At 40.2% G+C, this 20,430-nt stretch overlaps 12 non-coding genes across 12 annotated transcripts; all 12 read right to left on the reverse strand.

Annotated features, from left to right (window-relative positions):
- Window positions 1–187: 187 nt before the first annotated feature.
- Window positions 188–259, reverse strand: trnaa-ugc (transfer RNA alanine (anticodon UGC)). Its single transcript has one exon. It is a non-coding gene; the product is annotated as a tRNA-Ala (tRNA).
- A 1,138-nt stretch (window positions 260–1,397) lies between these two features.
- On the reverse strand, window positions 1,398–1,469 carry trnat-cgu (transfer RNA threonine (anticodon CGU)). The gene has a single exon. It is a non-coding gene; the product is annotated as a tRNA-Thr (tRNA).
- Window positions 1,470–3,145: 1,676 nt separating this feature from the next.
- Window positions 3,146–3,217, reverse strand: trnat-cgu (transfer RNA threonine (anticodon CGU)). The gene has a single exon. It is a non-coding gene; the product is annotated as a tRNA-Thr (tRNA).
- Window positions 3,218–4,884: 1,667 nt separating this feature from the next.
- trnat-cgu (transfer RNA threonine (anticodon CGU)) lies at window positions 4,885–4,956 on the reverse strand. Its single transcript has one exon. It is a non-coding gene; the product is annotated as a tRNA-Thr (tRNA).
- Window positions 4,957–6,624: 1,668 nt separating this feature from the next.
- trnat-cgu (transfer RNA threonine (anticodon CGU)) lies at window positions 6,625–6,696 on the reverse strand. The gene has a single exon. It is a non-coding gene; the product is annotated as a tRNA-Thr (tRNA).
- A 1,678-nt stretch (window positions 6,697–8,374) lies between these two features.
- On the reverse strand, window positions 8,375–8,446 carry trnat-cgu (transfer RNA threonine (anticodon CGU)). The gene has a single exon. It is a non-coding gene; the product is annotated as a tRNA-Thr (tRNA).
- A 1,678-nt stretch (window positions 8,447–10,124) lies between these two features.
- Window positions 10,125–10,196, reverse strand: trnat-cgu (transfer RNA threonine (anticodon CGU)). The gene has a single exon. It is a non-coding gene; the product is annotated as a tRNA-Thr (tRNA).
- Window positions 10,197–11,875: 1,679 nt separating this feature from the next.
- Window positions 11,876–11,947, reverse strand: trnat-cgu (transfer RNA threonine (anticodon CGU)). The gene has a single exon. It is a non-coding gene; the product is annotated as a tRNA-Thr (tRNA).
- A 3,117-nt stretch (window positions 11,948–15,064) lies between these two features.
- Window positions 15,065–15,136, reverse strand: trnat-cgu (transfer RNA threonine (anticodon CGU)). Its single transcript has one exon. It is a non-coding gene; the product is annotated as a tRNA-Thr (tRNA).
- Window positions 15,137–16,815: 1,679 nt separating this feature from the next.
- Window positions 16,816–16,887, reverse strand: trnat-cgu (transfer RNA threonine (anticodon CGU)). Its single transcript has one exon. It is a non-coding gene; the product is annotated as a tRNA-Thr (tRNA).
- Window positions 16,888–18,565: 1,678 nt separating this feature from the next.
- On the reverse strand, window positions 18,566–18,637 carry trnat-cgu (transfer RNA threonine (anticodon CGU)). The gene has a single exon. It is a non-coding gene; the product is annotated as a tRNA-Thr (tRNA).
- A 1,679-nt stretch (window positions 18,638–20,316) lies between these two features.
- trnat-cgu (transfer RNA threonine (anticodon CGU)) lies at window positions 20,317–20,388 on the reverse strand. The gene has a single exon. It is a non-coding gene; the product is annotated as a tRNA-Thr (tRNA).
- Window positions 20,389–20,430: the final 42 nt, after the last annotated feature.

Here is a 20,430-nt window from a genome sequence, read left to right on the forward strand (position 1 = left end):
CTTCAGTTTTTGAAAATGACGCCATAAAAGATGGCAACCATGCCACTTCTGTTCTATAAATGTACGAACAGGGATTGAAAGCACGTTGTTCAGATTACAAAACCAAATTATTTAGCACATCTCTGTTTCCTGCTTAGAATTTCAACATTCTGGAAAGGAGGAGTTGGGTCAGTGCAAAAATGTTCAATGGAGAAGCTGGGGATTGAACCCAGGACCTCATACATGCAAAGCATGCGCTCTACCACTGAGCTACATCCCCTTCCTGTAAAATATAAAAATGTTTCTTATTTTATTTTATTTCATCTTTATTTAACCGGGTCAGCTAGTGGAGAACAAGTTCTCATTTAGAACAGCGACCTGGCCAAGATAAAGCAGAGCAGTGCAACACAAACAACAACACAGAGTTACAATGGAATAAACAAGCGTACAGTCAATAACACAATAGAAAAAAAGAAAGTCTATATACAATGTGTGCAAATGGAATGAGGAGGTAAGGCAATAAATAGGCCATAGTAGCGAAGTAATTACAATTTAGCAAATTAACGTTGGATTGATTGATGAGCAGATGATGATGTGCAAGTAGAAATACTGGTGTGCAAAAGAGCAGAAAGTAAATAAAAACAATATAGGGATGAGGTAGGTAAATTGGGTGGGCTATTTACAGATGTGCTATGTACAGCTGCAGCGATCGGTTAGCTGCTCAGATAGCTGATGTGTAAAGTTAGTGAGGGAAATATAAGTGTCCAGCTTCAGCGATTTTTGCAATTCGTTCCAGTCATTGGCAGCAGAGAACTGGAAGGAAAGGCGGCCAAAATAGGTGTTGGCTTTGGGGATGACCAGTGAGATATTCCTGCTGGAGCGAGTGCTATGGGTGGGTGTTGTTATCGTGACCAGTGAGCTGAGATAAGGCGGAGCTTTACCTAGCATAGACTTATAGATGACCTGGAGCCTGTGGGTCTGGTGACGAATAGGCAGCGAGGGCCAGCCGACTAGAGCATTCCGGTCGCAGTGGTCATATCAATACAATTTACCTTTTCTTTACACTGTTCTAATGAATGTACATTTCCATAATATCAGCTATCTTCCATAAACGTCGAACAAGGATTAAACCCATGTGCTTCAGTTTACAGAAACAGATGATTTAGCATATCTATTTCCTTCTTAGAATGTCAACATTCTGGAAAGTGGGAGTTGTGCAAAAACTAATTTAACAAGTAAATACACTGAACAAAGAAGTTGGGGATTAACGTTGGAGCGCATACATGTAAAGTACTGGCTCTACCATAGAGATACATGCCCTTACTGAAATAGTTGTTTTGCAATATTGATACAACTTGCTTTTTCTTCAAAGTCCTCGAATAGAAGCACAGGTCCATGATATCAGATGTCTTTCATAAAGGCACAGACGGGATTTGAACCCATGATCTTCGGTTTACGAGACCGACGGCTTACCACTTGACCACCATGCCACTCTACGCTGTGAATTATATATACACATTCTGGAAAGTAGTAGTTGTGTAAATGTGAATTTGGCACACAAATAAACTCAGTGGAGAATCTTGGGATTGAACCGAGGACCTCATACACATTTTGCATGCACTCCCCCTCTGAGCTTCCATCCCATTTAATTTGCAAATAAAATGCAATATCAATGCAATGTACTTTTTAGATACACCACTCCATTGAAACTACAATGAAATGATAGCAGCAATTCTTAAACCACGTACAGACAGGGATCGAACCCATGAACTTCAGTTTTTGAAAATGACGCCATAAAAGATGGCAACCATGCCACTTCTGTTCTATGAATGTATGAACAGGGATTGAACGCACGTTGTTCAGATTACAAGACCAAATTATTTAGCACATCTCTGTTTCCTGCCTAGAATTTCAACATTCTGGAAAGTAGGAGTTGGGTCAGTGCACACATTTTCAATGGAGAAGCTGGGGATTGAACCCAGGACCTCATACATGCAAAGCATGCGCTCTACCAGTGAGCTACATACCCTTTCTGTAAAATAAAATAAAAATTCTTATTTTATTTTATTTCACCTTTATTTAACCGGGTAAGCTGGTGGAGAACAAGTTCTCATTTAGAACTGCGACCTGGCCAAGATAAAGCAGAGCAGTGCGACACAAACAACAACAGAGTTACAAATGGAATAAACAAGCGTACAGTCAATAACACAATAGGAAAAAAGAAAGTCTATATACAATGTGTGCAAATGGCATGAGGAGGTATGGCAATAAATAGGCCATAGTAGCGAAGTAATTACAATTTAGCAAATTAACGTTGGATTGATAGATGAGCAGATGATGATGTGCAAGTAGAAATACTGGTGTGCAAAAGAGCAGAAAGTAAATAAAAACAATATAGGGATGAGGTAGGTAAATTGGGTGGGCTATTTACAGATGTGCTATGTACAGCTGCAGCGATCGGTTAGCTGCTCAGATAGCTGATGTGTAAAGTTAGTGAGGGAAATATAAGAGTCCAGCTTCAGCGATTTTTGCAATTCGTTCCAGTCATTGGCAGCAGAGAACTGGAAGGAAAGGCGGCCAAAATAGGTGTTGGCTTTGGGGATGACCAGTGAGATATTCCTGCTGGAGCGAGTGCTATGGGTGGGTGTTGTTATCGTGACCAGTGAGCTGAGATAAGGCGGAGCTTTACCTAGCATAGACTTATAGATGACCTGGAGCCTGTGGGTCTGGTGACGAATAGGTAGCGAGGGCCAGCCGACTAGAGCATTCCGGTCGCAGTGGTCATATCAATACAATTTACCTTTTCTTTACACTGTTCTAATGAATGTACATTTCCATAATATCAGCTATCTTCCATAAACGTCGAACAAGGATTGAACCCATGTGCTTCAGTTTACAGAAACAGATGATTTAGCATATCTATTTCCTTCTTAGAATGTCAACATTCTGGAAAGTGGGAGTTGTGCAAAAACTAATTTAACAAGTAAATACACTGAACAAAGAAGTTGGGGATTAACGTTGGACCGCATACATGTAAAGTACTGGCTCTACCATGGAGATACATGCCCTTACTAAAATAGTTGTTTTGGAATATTGATACAACTTGCATTTTCTGCAAAGTCCTCCAACAGAAGCACAGGTCCATGATATCAGATGTCTTTCAGAAAGGCACGGACGGGATTTGAACCCATGATCTTCGGTTTACGAGACCGACGCCTTACCACTTGGCCACCATGCCACTCTAAGCTGTGAATTATACATACACATTCTGGAAAGTAGTAGTTGTGTAAATGTGAATTTGGCACACAAATAAACTCAGTGGAGAATCTTGGGATTGAACCGAGGACCTCATACACATTTTGCATGCACTCCCCCTCTGAGCTTCCATCCCATTTAATTTGCAAATAAAATGCAATATCAATGCAATGTACTTTTTAGATACACCACTCCATTGAAACTACAATGAAATGATAGCAGCAATTCTTAAACCACGTACAGACAGGGATCGAACCCATGAACTTCAGTTTTTGAAAATGACGCCATAAAAGATGGCAACCATGCCACTTCAGTTCTATAAATGTATGAACAGGGATTGAACGCACGTTGTTCAGATTACAAGACCAAATTATTTAGCACATCTCTGTTTCCTGCTTAGAATTTCAACATTCTGGAAAGTAGGAGTTGGGTCAGTGCAAAACTTTTCAATGGAGAAGCTGGGGATTGAACCCAGGACCTCATACATGCAAAGCATGCGCTCTACCACTGAGCTACAGCCCCTTCCTTTAAATTAAAAAAATGTTTCTTATTTTATTTTATTTCACCTTTTTTTAACCAGGTCAGCTAGTGGAGAACAAGTTCTCATTTAGAACTGCGACCTGGCCAAGATAAAGCAGAGCAGTGCGACACAAACAACAACACAGAGTTACAATGGAATAAACAAGCGTACAGTCAATAACACAATAGAAAAAAAGAAAGTCTATATACAATGTGTGCAAATGGAATGAGGAGGTAAGGCAATAAATAGGCCATAGTAGCGAAGTAATTACAATTTAGCAAATTAACGTTGGATTGATTGATGAGCAGGTGATGATGTGCAAGTAGAAATACTGGTGTGCAAAAGAGCAGAAAGTAAATAAAAACAATATAGGGATGAGGTAGGTAAATTGGGTGGGCTATTTACAGATGTGCTATGTACAGCTGCAGCGATCGGTTAGCTGCTCAGATAGCTGATGTGTAAAGTTAGTGAGGGAAATATAAGTGTCCAGCTTCAGCGATTTTTGCAATTCGTTCCAGTCATTGGCAGCAGAGAACTGGAAGGAAAGGCGGCCAAAATAGGTGTTGGCTTTGGGGATGACCAGTGAGATATTCCTGCTGGAGCGAGTGCTATGGGTGGGTGTTGTTATCGTGACCAGTGAGCTGAGATAAGGCGGAGCTTTACCTAGCATAGACTTATAGATGACCTGGAGCCTGTGGGTCTGGTGACGAATAGGCAGCGAGGGCCAGCCGACTAGAGCATTCCGGTCGCAGTGGTCATATCAATACAATTTACCTTTTCTTCACACTGTTCTAATGAATGTACATTTCCATAATATCAGCTATCTTCCATAAACAATTAAACCCATGTGCTTCAGTTTACAGAAACAGATGATTTAGCATATCTATTTCCTTCTTAGAATGTCAACATTCTGGAAAGTGGGAGTTGTGCAAAAACTAATTTAACAAGTAAATAAACTGAACAAAGAAGTCGGGGATTAACGTTGGAGCGCATACATGTAAAGTACTGGCTCTACCATAGAGATACATGCCCTTACTGAAATAGTTGTTTTGCAATATTGATACAACTTGCTTTTTCTTCAAAGTCCTCGAATAGAAGCACAGGTCCATGATATCAGATGTCTTTCATAAAGGCACAGACGGGATTTGAACCCATGATCTTCGGTTTACGAGACCGACGGCTTACCACTTGACCACCATGCCACTCTACGCTGTGAATTATATATACACATTCTGGAAAGTAGTAGTTGTGTAAATGTGAATTTGGCACACAAATAAACTCAGTGGAGAATCTTGGGATTGAACCGAGGACCTCATACACATTTTGCATGCACTCCCCCTCTGAGCTTCCATCCCATTTAATTTGCAAATAAAATGCAATATCAATGCAATGTACTTTTTAGATACACCACTCCATTGAAACTACAATGAAATGATAGCAGCAATTCTTAAACCACGTACAGACAGGGATCGAACCCATGAACTTCAGTTTTTGAAAATGACGCCATAAAAGATGGCAACCATGCCACTTCTGTTCTATGAATGTATGAACAGGGATTGAACGCACGTTGTTCAGATTACAAGACCAAATTATTTAGCACATCTCTGTTTCCTGCCTAGAATTTCAACATTCTGGAAAGTAGGAGTTGGGTCAGTGCACACATTTTCAATGGAGAAGCTGGGGATTGAACCCAGGACCTCATACATGCAAAGCATGCGCTCTACCAGTGAGCTACATACCCTTTCTGTAAAATAAAAATAAAAATCGTATTTTATTTTATTTCACCTTTATTTAACCGGGTAAGCTGGTGGAGAACAAGTTCTCATTTAGAACTGCGACCTGGCCAAGATAAAGCAGAGCAGTGCGACACAAACAACAACACAGAGTTACAAATGGAATAAACAAGCGTACAGTCAATAACACAATAGGAAAAAAGAAAGTCTATATACAATGTGTGCAAATGGCATGAGGAGGTATGGCAATAAATAGGCCATAGTAGCGAAGTAATTACAATTTAGCAAATTAACGTTGGATTGATAGATGAGCAGATGATGATGTGCAAGTAGAAATACTGGTGTGCAAAAGAGCAGAAAGTAAATAAAAACAATATAGGGATGAGGTAGGTAAATTGGGTGGGCTATTTACAGATGTGCTATGTACAGCTGCAGCGATCGGTTAGCTGCTCAGATAGCTGATGTGTAAAGTTAGTGAGGGAAATATAAGTGTCCAGCTTCAGCGATTTTTGCAATTCGTTCCAGTCATTGGCAGCAGAGAACTGGAAGGAAAGGCGGCCAAAATAGGTGTTGGCTTTGGGGATGACCAGTGAGATATTCCTGCTGGAGCGAGTGCTATGGGTGGGTGTTGTTATCGTGACCAGTGAGCTGAGATAAGGCGGAGCTTTACCTAGCATAGACTTATAGATGACCTGGAGCCTGTGGGTCTGGTGACGAATAGGCAGCGAGGGCCAGCCGACTAGAGCATTCCGGTCGCAGTGGTCATATCAATACAATTTACCTTTTCTTCACACTGTTCTAATGAATGTACATTTCCATAATATCAGCTATCTTCCATAAACAATTAAACCCATGTGCTTCAGTTTACAGAAACAGATGATTTAGCATATCTATTTCCTTCTTAGAATGTCAACATTCTGGAAAGTGGGAGTTGTGCAAAAACTAATTTAACAAGTAAATAAACTGAACAAAGAAGTTGGGGATTAACATTGGAGCGCATACATGTAAAGTACTGGCTCTACCATAGAGATACATGCCCTTACTGAAATAGTTGTTTTGCAATATTGATACAACTTGCTTTTTCTTCAAAGTCCTCGAATAGAAGCACAGGTCCATGATATCAGATGTCTTTCATAAAGGCACAGACGGGATTTGAACCCATGATCTTCGGTTTACGAGACCGACGGCTTACCACTTGACCACCATGCCACTCTACGCTGTGAATTATATATACACATTCTGGAAAGTAGTAGTTGTGTAAATGTGAATTTGGCACACAAATAAACTCAGTGGAGAATCTTGGGATTGAACCGAGGACCTCATACACATTTTGCATGCACTCCCCCTCTGAGCTTCCATCCCATTTAATTTGCAAATAAAATGCAATATCAATGCAATGTACTTTTTAGATACACCACTCCATTGAAACTACAATGAAATGATAGCAGCAATTCTTAAACCACGTACAGACAGGGATCGAACCCATGAACTTCAGTTTTTGAAAATGACGCCATAAAAGATGGCAACCATGCCACTTCTGTTCTATGAATGTATGAACAGGGATTGAACGCACGTTGTTCAGATTACAAGACCAAATTATTTAGCACATCTCTGTTTCCTGCCTAGAATTTCAACATTCTGGAAAGTAGGAGTTGGGTCAGTGCACACATTTTCAATGGAGAAGCTGGGGATTGAACCCAGGACCTCATACATGCAAAGCATGCGCTCTACCAGTGAGCTACATACCCTTTCTGTAAAATAAAAAAAAAAATCTTATTTTATTTTATTTCACCTTTATTTAACCGGGTAAGCTGGTGGAGAACAAGTTCTCATTTAGAACTGCGACCTGGCCAAGATAAAGCAGAGCAGTGCGACACAAACAACAACACAGAGTTACAAATGGAATAAACAAGCGTACAGTCAATAACACAATAGAAAAAAAGAAAGTCTATATACAATGTGTGCAAATGGAATGAGGAGGTAAGGCAATAAATAGGCCATAGTAGCGAAGTAATTACAATTTAGCAAATTAACGTTGGATTGATAGATGAGCAGATGATGATGTGCAAGTAGAAATACTGGTGTGCAAAAGAGCAGAAAGTAAATAAAAACAATATAGGGATGAGGTAGGTAAATTGGGTGGGCTATTTACAGATGTGCTATGTACAGCTGCAGCGATCGGTTAGCAGCTCAGATAGCTGATGTGTAAAGTTAGTGAGGGAAATATAAGTGTCCAGCTTCAGCGATTTTTGCAATTCGTTCCAGTCATTGGCAGCAGAGAACTGGAAGGAAAGGCGGCCAAAATAGGTGTTGGCTTTGGGGATGACCAGTGAGATATTCCTGCTGGAGCGAGTGCTATGGGTGGGTGTTGTTATCGTGACCAGTGAGCTGAGATAAGGCGGAGCTTTACCTAGCATAGACTTATAGATGACCTGGAGCCTGTGGGTCTGGTGACGAATAGGTAGCGAGGGCCAGCCGACTAGAGCATTCCGGTCGCAGTGGTCATATCAATACAATTTACCTTTTCTTTACACTGTTCTAATGAATGTACATTTCCATAATATCAGCTATCTTCCATAAACGTCGAACAAGGATTGAACCCATGTGCTTCAGTTTACAGAAACAGATGATTTAGCATATCTATTTCCTTCTTAGAATGTCAACATTCTGGAAAGTGGGAGTTGTGCAAAAACTAATTTAACAAGTAAATACACTGAACAAAGAAGTTGGGGATTAACGTTGGACCGCATACATGTAAAGTACTGGCTCTACCATAGAGATACATGCCCTTACTAAAATAGCTGTTTTGGAATATTGATACAACTTGCGTTTTCTGCAAAGTCCTCCAACAGAAGCACAGGTCCATGATATCAGATGTCTTTCAGAAAGGCACGGACGGGATTTGAACCCATGATCTTCGGTTTACGAGACCGACGCCTTACCACTTGGCCACCATGCCACTCTAAGCTGTGAATTATACATACACATTCTGGAAAGTAGTAGTTGTGTAAATGTGAATTTGGCACACAAATAAACTCAGTGGAGAATCTTGGGATTGAACCGAGGACCTCATACACATTTTGCATGCACTCCCCCTCTGAGCTTCCATCCCATTTAATTTGCAAATAAAATGCAATATCAATGCAATGTACTTTTTAGATACACCACTCCATTGAAACTACAATGAAATGATAGCAGCAATTCTTAAACCACGTACAGACAGGGATCGAACCCATGAACTTCAGTTTTTGAAAATGACGCCATAAAAGATGGCAACCATGCCACTTCAGTTCTATAAATCTATGAACAGGGATTGAACGCACGTTGTTCAGATTACAAGACCAAATTATTTAGCACATCTCTGTTTCCTGCTTAGAATTTCAACATTCTGGAAAGTAGGAGTTGGGTCAGTGCAAAACTTTTCAATGGAGAAGCTGGGGATTGAACCCAGGACCTCATACATGCAAAGCATGCGCTCTACCACTGAGCTACAGCCCCTTCCTTTAAAATAAAAAAATGTTTCTTATTTTATTTTATTTCACCTTTTTTTAACCAGGTCAGCTAGTGGAGAACAAGTTCTCATTTAGAACTGCGACCTGGCCAAGATAAAGCAGAGCAGTGCGACACAAACAACAACACAGAGTTACAAATGGAATAAACAAGCGTACAGTCAATAACACAATAGAAAAAAAGAAAGTCTATATACAATGTGTGCAAATGGAATGAGGAGGTAAGGCAATAAATAGGCCATAGTAGCGAAGTAATTACAATTTAGCAAATTAACGTTGGATTGATAGATGAGCAGATGATGATGTGCAAGTAGAAATACTGGTGTGCAAAAGAGCAGAAAGTAAATAAAAACAATATAGGGATGAGGTAGGTAAATTGGGTGGGCTATTTACAGATGTGCTATGTACAGCTGCAGCGGTCGGTTAGCAGCTCAGATAGCTGATGTGTAAAGTTAGTGAGGGAAATATAAGTGTCCAGCTTCAGCGATTTTTGCAATTCGTTCCAGTCATTGGCAGCAGAGAACTGGAAGGAAAGGCGGCCAAAATAGGTGTTGGCTTTGGGGATGACCAGTGAGATATTCCTGCTGGAGCGAGTGCTATGGGTGGGTGTTGTTATCGTGACCAGTGAGCTGAGATAAGGCGGAGCTTTACCTAGCATAGACTTATAGATGACCTGGAGCCTGTGGGTCTGGTGACGAATAGGTAGCGAGGGCCAGCCGACTAGAGCATTCCGGTCGCAGTGGACATATCAATACAATTTACCTTTTCTTTACACTGTTCTAATGAATGTACATTTCCATAATATCAGCTATCTTCCATAAACGTCGAACAAGGATTGAACCCATGTGCTTCAGTTTACAGAAACAGATGATTTAGCATATCTATTTCCTTCTTAGAATGTCAACATTCTGGAAAGTGGGAGTTGTGCAAAAACTAATTTAACAAGTAAATACACTGAACAAAGTAGTTGGGGATTAACGTTGGACCGCATACATGTAAAGTACTGGCTCTACCATAGAGATACATGCCCTTACTAAAATAGCTGTTTTGGAATATTGATACAACTTGCGCTTTCTGCAAAGTCCTCCAACAGAAGCACAGGTCCATGATATCAGATGTCTTTCAGAAAGGCACGGACGGGATTTGAACCCATGATCTTCGGTTTACGAGACCGACGCCTTACCACTTGGCCACCATGCCACTCTAAGCTGTGAATTATACATACACATTCTGGAAAGTAGTAGTTGTGTAAATGTGAATTTGGCACACAAATAAACTCAGTGGAGAATCTTGGGATTGAACCGAGGACCTCATACACATTTTGCATGCACTCCCCCTCTGAGCTTCCATCCCATTTAATTTGCAAATAAAATGCAATATCAATGCAATGTACTTTTTAGATACACCACTCCATTGAAACTACAATGAAATGATAGCAGCAATTCTTAAACCACGTACAGACAGGGATCGAACCCATGAACTTCAGTTTTTGAAAATGACGCCATAAAAGATGGCAACCATGCCACTTCAGTTCTATAAATGTATGAACAGGGATTGAACGCACGTTGTTCAAATTACAAGACCAAATTATTTAGCACATCTCTGTTTCCTGCTTAGAATTTCAACATTCTGGAAAGTAGGAGTTGGGTCAGTGCAAAACTTTTCAATGTAGAAGCTGGGGATTGAACCTAGGACCTCATACATGCAAAGCATGCGCTCTACCACTGAGCTACATCCCCTTCCTTTAAAATAAAAAAATGTTTCTTATTTTATTCTATTTCACCTTTATTTAACCAGGTCAGCTAGTGGAGAACAAGTTCTCATTTAGAACTGCGACCTGGCCAAGATAAAGCAGAGCAGTGCGACACAAACAACAACACAGAGTTACAAATGGAATAAACAAGCGTACAGTCAATAACTCAATAGAAAAAAAGAAAGTCTATATACAATGTGTGCAAATGGAATGAGGAGGTAAGGCAATAAATAGGCCATAGTAGCGAAGTAATTACAATTTAGCAAATTAACGTTGGATTGATAGATGAGCAGATGATGATGTGCAAGTAGAAATACTGGTGTGCAAAAGAGCAGAAAATAAATAAAAACAATATAGGGATGAGGTAGGTAAATTGGGTGGGCTATTGACAGATGTGCTATGTACAGCTGCAGCGATCGGTTAGCAGCTCAGATAGCTGATGTGTAAAGTTAGTGAGGGAAATATAAGTGTCCAGCTTCAGCGATTTTTGCAATTCGTTCCAGTCATTGGCAGCAGAGAACTGGAAGGAAAGGCGGCCAAAATAGGTGTTGGCTTTGGGGATGACCAGTGAGATATTCCTGCTGGAGCGAGTGCTATGGGTGGGTGTTGTTATCGTGACCAGTGAGCTGAGATAAGGCGGAGCTTTACCTAGCATAGACTTATAGATGACCTGGAGCCTGTGGGTCTGGTGACGAATAGGTAGCGAGGGCCAGCCGACTAGAGCATTCCGGTCGCAGTGGTCATATCAATACAATTTACCTTTTCTTTACACTGTTCTAATGAATGTACATTTCCATAATATCAGCTATCTTCCATAAACGTCGAACAAGGATTGAACCCATGTGCTTCAGTTTACAGAAACAGATGATTTAGCATATCTATTTCCTTCTTAGAATGTCAACATTCTAGAAAGTGGGAGTTGTGCAAAAACTAATTTAAACAAGTAAATACACTGAACAAAGAAGTTGGGGATTAACGTTGGACCGCATACATGTAAAGTACTGGCTCTACCATAGAGATACATGCCCTTACTAAAATAGTTGTTTTGGAATATTGATACAACTTGCGTTTTCTGCAAAGTCCTCCAACAGAAGCACAGGTCCATGATATCAGATGTCTTTCAGAAAGGCACAGACGGGATTTGAACCCATGATCTTCGGTTTACGAGACCGACGCCTTACCACTTGGCCACCATGCCACTCTAAGCTGTGAATTATACATACACATTCTGGAAAGTAGTAGTTGTGTAAATGTGAATTTGGCACACAAATAAACTCAGTGGAGAATCTTGGGATTGAACCGAGGACCTCATACACATTTTGCATGCACTCCCCCTCTGAGCTTCCATCCCATTTAACCTGTTGGGTCTAGGGGGCAGCATTTGCACGTCTGGATAAAAAAAATGTACCCGATTTAATCTGGTTACTAATCCTACCCAGTAACTAGAATATGCATATACTTATTATATATGGATAGAAAACACTCTAAAGTTTCCAAAACTGTTTGAATGGTGTCTGTGAGTATAACAGAACTCATTTGGCAGGCAAAACCCTGAGACATTTTCTGACAGGAAGTGGATACCTGATGTGTTGTATTGACTTTAAACCTATCCCATTGAAAAACACAGGGGTTTAGGAATATTTTGGCACTTCCTATTGCTTCCACTAGATGTCACCAGCCTTTACAAAGTGTTTTGAGTCTTCTGGAGGGAGATCTGACCGAACAAGAGCCATGGAACGGTGATGTCCCATTAGACACCTGGCGCGCTACTTCATGTTGGGTACCCTCGTTCCAATACGTTATAAAAGAGTATGCATTCGTCCACCTTGAATATTATTCATGTTCTGGTTAAAAAAGGCCCTAATGATTTATGCTATACAACGTTTGACATGTTTGAACGAACGGAAATATATTTTTTCCCCTCGTTCATGACGAGAAGTCCGGCTGGCTTACATCATGTGCTAACGAGACGGAGATTTTTGGACATAAATGATGAGCTTTTTTGAACAAAACTACATTCGTTATGGACCTGTGATACCTGGAAGTGACATCTGATGAAGAGAATCAAAGGTAATGGATTATTTACATAGTATTTTCGATTTTAGATCTCCCCAACATGACGTCTAGTCTGTATCGCAACGCGTATTTTTCTGGGCTCAGTGCTCAGATTATTGCAAAGTGTGATTTCCCAGTAAGGTTATTTTTAAATCTGGCAAGTTGATTGCGTTCAAGAGATGTAAATCTATAATTCTTTAAATGACAATATAATATTTTACCAATGTTTTCTAATTTTAATTATTTAATTTCTGACGCTGACTTGACTGCCGGTTATTGGAGGGAAACGATTTCCTCAACATCAATGCCATAGTAAAACGCTGTTTTTGTATATAAATATGAACTTGATAGAACTAAAAATGCATGCATTGTCTAACATAATGTCCTAGGAGTGTCATCTGATGGAGATTGTAAAAGGTTAGTGCATCATTTTAGCTGGTTTTATGGTTTTGGTGACCCTGTCTTTGACTTGACAAAACATTACACACAACTCTTGTAAATGTACTGTCCTAACATACTCTAAATTTATGCTTTCGCCGTAAAACCTTTTTGAAATCGTAAAACGTGGTTAGATTAAGGAGATGTTTATCTTTCAAATGGTGTAACATAGTTGTATTTTAGAAAAATTTGAATTTTGACATTTATTTGGATTCAAATTTGCCGCTCTTGAAATGCACCTGCTGTTGATGGAGTGCACCACGGGTGGCACGCTAGCGTCCCACCTAGCCCCAAGAGGTTAATTTGCAAATAAAATGCAATATCAATGCAATGTACTTTTTAGATACACCACTCCATTGAAACTACAATGAAATGATAGCAGCAATTCTTAAACCACGTACAGACAGGGATCGAACCCATGAACTTCAGTTTTTGAAAATGACGCCATAAAAGATGGCAACCATGCCACTTCAGTTCTATAAATCTATGAACAGGGATTGAACGCACGTTGTTCAGATTACAAGACCAAATTATTTAGCACATCTCTGTTTCCTGCTTAGAATTTCAACATTCTGGAAAGTAGGAGTTGGGTCAGTGCAAAATTTTTCAATGGAGAAGCTGGGGATTGAACCCAGGACCTCATACATGCAAAGCATGCGCTCTACCACTGAGCTACAGCCCCTTCCTTTAAAAATAAAAAAATGTTTCTTATTTTATTTTATTTCACCTTTTTTTAACCAGGTCAGCTAGTGGAGAACAAGTTCTCATTTAGAACTGCGACCTGGCCAAGATAAAGCAGAGCAGTGCGACACAAACAACAACACAGAGTTACAAATGGAATAAACAAGCGTACAGTCAATAACACAATAGAAAAAAAGAAAGTCTATATACAATGTGTGCAAATGGAATGAGGAGGTAAGGCAATAAATAGGCCATAGTAGCGAAGTAATTACAATTTAGCAAATTAACGTTGGATTGATAGATGAGCAGATGATGATGTGCAAGTAGAAATACTGGTGTGCAAAAGAGCAGAAAGTAAATAAAAACAATATAGGGATGAGGTAGGTAAATTGGGTGGGCTATTTACAGATGTGCTATGTACAGCTGCAGCGATCGGTTAGCAGCTCAGATAGCTGATGTGTAAAGTTAGTGAGGGAAATATAAGTGTCCAGCTTCAGCGATTTTTGCAATTCGTTCCAGTCATTGGCAGCAGAGAACTGGAAGGAAAGGCGGCCAAAATAGGTGTTCGCTTTGGGGATGACCAGTGAGATATTCCTGCTGGAGCGAGTGCTATGGGTGGGTGTTGTTATCGTGACCAGTGAGCTGAGATAAGGCGGAGCTTTACCTAGCATAGACTTATAGATGACCTGGAGCCTGTGGGTCTGGTGACGAATAGGTAGCGAGGGCCAGCCGACTAGAGCATTCCGGTCGCAGTGGTCATATCAATACAATTTACCTTTTCTTTACACTGTTCTAATGAATGTACATTTCCATAATATCAGCTATCTTCCATAAACGTCGAACAAGGATTGAACCCATGTGCTTCAGTTTACAGAAACAGATGATTTAGCATATCTATTTCCTTCTTAGAATGTCAACATTCTGGAAAGTGGGAGTTGTGCAAAAACTAATTTAACAAGTAAATACACTGAACAAAGAAGTTGGGGATTAACGTTGGACCGCATACATGTAAAGTACTGGCTCTACCATAGAGATACATGCCCTTACTAAAATAGCTGTTTTGGAATATTGATACAACTTGCGTTTTCTGCAAAGTCCTCCAACAGAAGCACAGGTCCATGATATCAGATGTCTTTCAGAAAGGCACGGACGGGATTTGAACCCATGATCTTCGGTTTACGAGACCGACGCCTTACCACTTGGCCACCATGCCACTCTAAGCTGTGAATTATACATACACATTCTGGAAAGTAGTAGTTGTGTAAATGTGAATTTGGCACACAAATAAACTCAGTGGAGAATCTTGGGATTGAACCGAGGACCTCATACACATTTTGCATGCACTCCCCCTCTGAGCTTCCATCCCATTTAATTTGCAAATAAAATGCAATATCAATGCAATGTACTTTTTAGATACACCACTCCATTGAAACTACAATGAAATGATAGCAGCAATTCTTAAACCACGTACAGACAGGGATCGAACCCATGAACTTCAGTTTTTGAAAATGACGCCATAAAAGATGGCAACCATGCCACTTCAGTTCTATAAATCTATGAACAGGGATTGAACGCACGTTGTTCAGATTACAAGACCAAATTATTTAGCACATCTCTGTTTCCTGCTTAGAATTTCAACATTCTGGAAAGTAGGAGTTGGGTCAGTGCAAAACTTTTCAATGGAGAAGCTGGGGATTGAACCCAGGACCTCATACATGCAAAGCATGCGCTCTACCACTGAGCTACAGCCCCTTCCTTTAAAAATAAAAAAATGTTTCTTATTTTATTTTATTTCACCTTTTTTTAACCAGGTCAGCTAGTGGAGAACAAGTTCTCATTTAGAACTGCGACCTGGCCAAGATAAAGCAGAGCAGTGCGACACAAACAACAACACAGAGTTACAAATGGAATAAACAAGGGTACAGTCAATAACACAATAGAAAAAAAGAAAGTCTATATACAATGTGTGCAAATGGAATGAGGAGGTAAGGCAATAAATAGGCCATAGTAGCGAAGTAATTACAATTTAGCAAATTAACGTTGGATTGATAGATGAGCAGATGATGATGTGCAAGTAGAAATACTGGTGTGCAAAAGAGCAGAAAGTAAATAAAAACAATATAGGGATGAGGTAGGTAAATTGGGTGGGCTATTTACAGATGTGCTATGTACAGCTGCAGCGATCGGTTAGCAGCTCAGATAGCTGATGTGTAAAGTTAGTGAGGGAAATATAAGTGTCCAGCTTCAGCGATTTTTGCAATTCGTTCCAGTCATTGGCAGCAGAGAACTGGAAGCAAAGGCGGCCAAAATAGGTGTTGGCTTTGGGGATGACCAGTGAGATATTCCTGCTGGAGCGAGTGCTATGGGTGGGTGTTGTTATCGTGACCAGTGAGCTGAGATAAGGCGGAGCTTTACCTAGCATAGACTTATAGATGACCTGGAGCCTGTGGGTCTGGTGACGAATAGGTAGCGAGGGCCAGCCGACTAGAGCATTCCGGTCGCAGTGGTCATATCAATACAATTTACCTTTTCTTTACACTGTTCTAATGAATGTACATTTCCATAATATCAGCTATCTTCCATAAACGTCGAACAAGGATTGAACCCATGTGCTTCAGTTTACAGAAACAGATGATTTAGCATATCTATTTCCTTCTTAGAATGTCAACATTCTGGAAAGTGGGAGTTGTGCAAAAACTAATTTAACAAGTAAATACACTGAACAAAGAAGTTGGGGATTAACGTTGGACCGCATACATGTAAAGTACTGGCTCTACCATAGAGATACATGCCCTTACTAAAATAGCTGTTTTGGAATATTGATACAACTTGCATTTTCTGCAAAGTCCTCCAACAGAAGCACAGGTCCATGATATCAGATGTCTTTCAGAAAGGCACGGACGGGATTTGAACCCATGATCGTCTGTTTACGAGACCGACGCCTTACCACTTGGCCACCATGCCACTCTAAGCTGTGAATTATACATACACATTCTGGAAAGTAGTAGTTGTGTAAATGTGAATTTGGCACACAAATAAACTCAGTGGAGAATCTTGGGATTGAACCGAGGACCTCATACACATTTTGCATGCACTCCCCCTCTGAGCTTCCATCCCATTTAATTTGCAAATAAAATGCAATATCAATGCAATGTACTTTTTAGATACACCACTCCATTGAAACTACAATGAAATGATAGCAGCAATTCTTAAACCACGTACAGACAGGGATCGAACCCATGAACTTCAGTTTTTGAAAATGACGCCATAAAAGATGGCAACCATGCCACTTCAGTTCTATAAATGTATGAACAGGGATTGAACGCACGTTGTTCAAATTACAAGACCAAATTATTTAGCACATCTCTGTTTCCTGCTTAGAATTTCAACATTCTGGAAAGTAGGAGTTGGGTCAGTGCAAAACTTTTCAATGGAGAAGCTGGGGATTGAACACAGGACCTCATACATGCAAAGCATGCGCTCTACCACTGAGCTACATCACCTTCCTTTAAAATAAAAAAATGTTTCTTATTTTATTCTATTTCACCTTCATTTAACCAGGTCAGCTAGTGGAGAACAAGTTCTCATTTAGAACTGCGACCTGGCCAAGATAAAGCAGAGCAGTGCGACACAAACAACAACCCAGAGTTACAAATGGAATAAACAAGCGTACAGTCAATAACTCAATAGAAAAAAAGAAAGTCTATATACAATGTGTGCAAATGGAATGAGGAGGTAAGGCAATAAATAGGCCATAGTAGCGAAGTAATTACAATTTAGCAAATTAACGTTGGATTGATAGATGAGCAGATGATGATGTGCAAGTAGAAATACTGGTGTGCAAAAGAGCAGAAAATAAATAAAAACAATATAGGGATGAGGTAGGTAAATTGGGTGGGCTATTGACAGATGTGCTATGTACAGCTGCAGCGATCGGTTAGCAGCTCAGATAGCTGATGTGTAAAGTTAGTGAGGGAAATATAAGTGTCCAGCTTCAGCGATTTTTGCAATTCGTTCCAGTCATTGGCAGCAGAGAACTGGAAGGAAAGGCGGCCAAAATAGGTGTTGGCTTTGGGGATGACCAGTGAGATATTCCTGCTGGAGCGAGTGCTATGGGTGGGTGTTGTTATCGTGACCAGTGAGCTGAGATAAGGCGGAGCTTTACCTAGCATAGACTTATAGATGACCTGGAGCCTGTGGGTCTGGTGACGAATAGGTAGCGAGGGCCAGCCGACTAGAGCATTCCGGTCGCAGTGGTCATATCAATACAATTTACCTTTTCTTTACACTGTTCTAATGAATGTACATTTCCATAATATCAGCTATCTTCCATAAACGTCGAACAAGGATTGAACCCATGTGCTTCAGTTTACAGAAACAGATGATTTAGCATATCTATTTCCTTCTTAGAATGTCAACATTCTGGAAAGTGGGAGTTGTGCAAAAACTAATTTAACAAGTAAATACACTGAACAAAGAAGTTGGGGATTAACGTTGGACCGCATACATGTAAAGTACTGGCTCTACCATAGAGATACATGCCCTTACTAAAATAGCTGTTTTGGAATATTGATACAACTTGCATTTTCTGCAAAGTCCTCCAACAGAAGCACAGGTCCATGATATCAGATGTCTTTCAGAAAGGCACGGACGGGATTTGAACCCATGATCGTCTGTTTACGAGACCGACGCCTTACCACTTGGCCACCATGCCACTCTAAGCTGTGAATTATACATACACATTCTGGAAAGTAGTAGTTGTGTAAATGTGAATTTGGCACACAAATAAACTCAGTGGAGAATCTTGGGATTGAACCGAGGACCTCATACACATTTTGCATGCACTCCCCCTCTGAGCTTCCATCCCATTTAATTTGCAAATAAAATGCAATATCAATGCAATGTACTTTTTAGATACACCACTCCATTGAAACTACAATGAAATGATAGCAGCAATTCTTAAACCACGTACAGACAGGGATCGAACCCATGAACTTCAGTTTTTGAAAATGACGCCATAAAAGATGGCAACCATGCCACTTCAGTTCTATAAATGTATGAACAGGGATTGAACGCACGTTGTTCAAATTACAAGACCAAATTATTTAGCACATCTCTGTTTCCTGCTTAGAATTTCAACTTTCTGGAAAGTAGGAGTTGGGTCAGTGCAAAACTTTTCAATGGAGAAGCTGGGGATTGAACACAGGACCTCATACATGCAAAGCATGCGCTCTACCACTGAGCTACATCACCTTCCTTTAAAATAAAAAAATGTTTCTTATTTTATTCTATTTCACCTTCATTTAACCAGGTCAGCTAGTGGAGAACAAGTTCTCATTTAGAACTGCGACCTGGCCAAGATAAAGCAGAGCAGTGCGACACAAACAACAACACAGAGTTACAAATGGAATAAACAAGCGTACAGTCAATAACTCAATAGAAAAAAAGAAAGTCTATATACAATGTGTGCAAATGGAATGAGGAGGTAAGGCAATAAATAGGCCATAGTAGCGAAGTAATTACAATTTAGCAAATTAACGTTGGATTGATAGATGAGCAGATGATGATGTGCAAGTAGAAATACTGGTGTGCAAAAGAGCAGAAAATAAATAAAAACAATATAGGGATGAGGTAGGTAAATTGGGTGGGCTATTGACAGATGTGCTATGTACAGCTGCAGCGATCGGTTAGCAGCTCAGATAGCTGATGTGTAAAGTTAGTGAGGGAAATATAAGTGTCCAGCTTCAGCGATTTTTGCAATTCGTTCGAGTCATTGGCAGCAGAGAACTGGAAGGAAAGGCGGCCAAAATAGGTGTTGGCTTTGGGGATGACCAGTGAGATATTCCTGCTGGAGCGAGTGCTATGGGTGGGTGTTGTTATCGTGACCAGTGAGCTGAGATAAGGCGGAGCTTTACCTAGCATAGACTTATAGATGACCTGGAGCCTGTGGGTCTGGTGACGAATAGGTAGCGAGGGCCAGCCGACTAGAGCATTCCGGTCGCAGTGGTCATATCAATACAATTTACCTTTTCTTTACACTGTTCTAATGAATGTACATTTCCATAATATCAGCTATCTTCCATAAACGTCGAACAAGGATTGAACCCATGTGCTTCAGTTTACAGAAACAGATGATTTAGCATATCTATTTCCTTCTAAGAATGTCAACATTCTGGAAAGTGGGAGTTGTGCAAAAACTAATTTAAGAAAGAAAATACACTGAACAAAGAAGTTGGGGATTAACGTTGGACCGCATACATGTAAAGTACTGGCTCTACCATAGAGATACATGCCCTTACTAAAATAGTTGTTTTGGAATATTGATACAACTTGCATTTTCTGCAAAGTCCTCCAACAGAAGCACAGGTCCATGATATCAGATGTCTTTCAGAAAGGCACGGACAGGATTTGAACCCATGATCTTCGGTTTACGAGACCGACGCCTTACCACTTGGCCACCATGCCACTCTAAGCTGTGAATTATACATACACATTCTGGAAAGTAGT

The sequence above is a fragment of the Salmo salar genome, unplaced genomic scaffold, assembly GCF_965601325.2.
Source record: "Salmo salar unplaced genomic scaffold, fSalSal1 ptg000135l, whole genome shotgun sequence".
Taxonomy (NCBI): domain Eukaryota; kingdom Metazoa; phylum Chordata; class Actinopteri; order Salmoniformes; family Salmonidae; genus Salmo; species Salmo salar.